Source organism: Physeter macrocephalus, unplaced genomic scaffold, assembly GCF_002837175.3.
Source record: "Physeter macrocephalus isolate SW-GA unplaced genomic scaffold, ASM283717v5 random_391, whole genome shotgun sequence".
In the NCBI taxonomy this organism is placed as follows: domain Eukaryota; kingdom Metazoa; phylum Chordata; class Mammalia; order Artiodactyla; family Physeteridae; genus Physeter; species Physeter macrocephalus.
In genome coordinates this window covers 64872-65483 of record NW_021145677.1, presented here as the reverse complement: position 1 = coordinate 65483, position 612 = coordinate 64872, and positions in this window count along the sequence as shown.

The following is a 612-nucleotide window of genomic DNA, read 5'->3' as shown; positions in this document are numbered from 1 at the left end:
AACAGACCACAGGAGGAAAATGCGCCTCAAGTGGTCCAAGGGACAGAGGATGAAGGAATGTATCCTCATCTCATCTCCTACTGTTACCGAACTCGGGTCTGGCTGCTCGCTGCTGAGAAATCAACACCCGAGAAGCAGTTGTTGGTAGAAAGGAAAGTTGCTTTTAATCAGAATGCCGGCAATCTGGGGAGATGGGGGACTCAGTGTCCCCCCAAAAACCACCCCCAAAGATTCTGCTCGGTCATAAGAGTTTCTGAGGGGAAACAGGGAAGTAACCTCAGTTAATCACTGAGGTAGGGGGTCAGAGTCGTCGCCCTCTCGCACCGTGTGCAGGCTTGTCGACTTCTTGCGATTTTTCTTTAGACGCTATCTTGTTCACACAGTTTGCTCGTGGGATTACTGCAGGGGAAGCTGGGGAAGAGATCTGGTCATCTGTTAATTACTTATCCTTCATTTCTACTTCTTTGATCTATAGAAAGAACCAGAAAGTTGGGCAAGGTTTTGTGTGATCAAAGCCTAGAGTCTGTCATACAGAGTGAAGTAAGTCAGAAAGAGAAAAACAAATACCGTATGCTAACGCATATATACGGAATCTAAGGGAGAAAAAAAAAA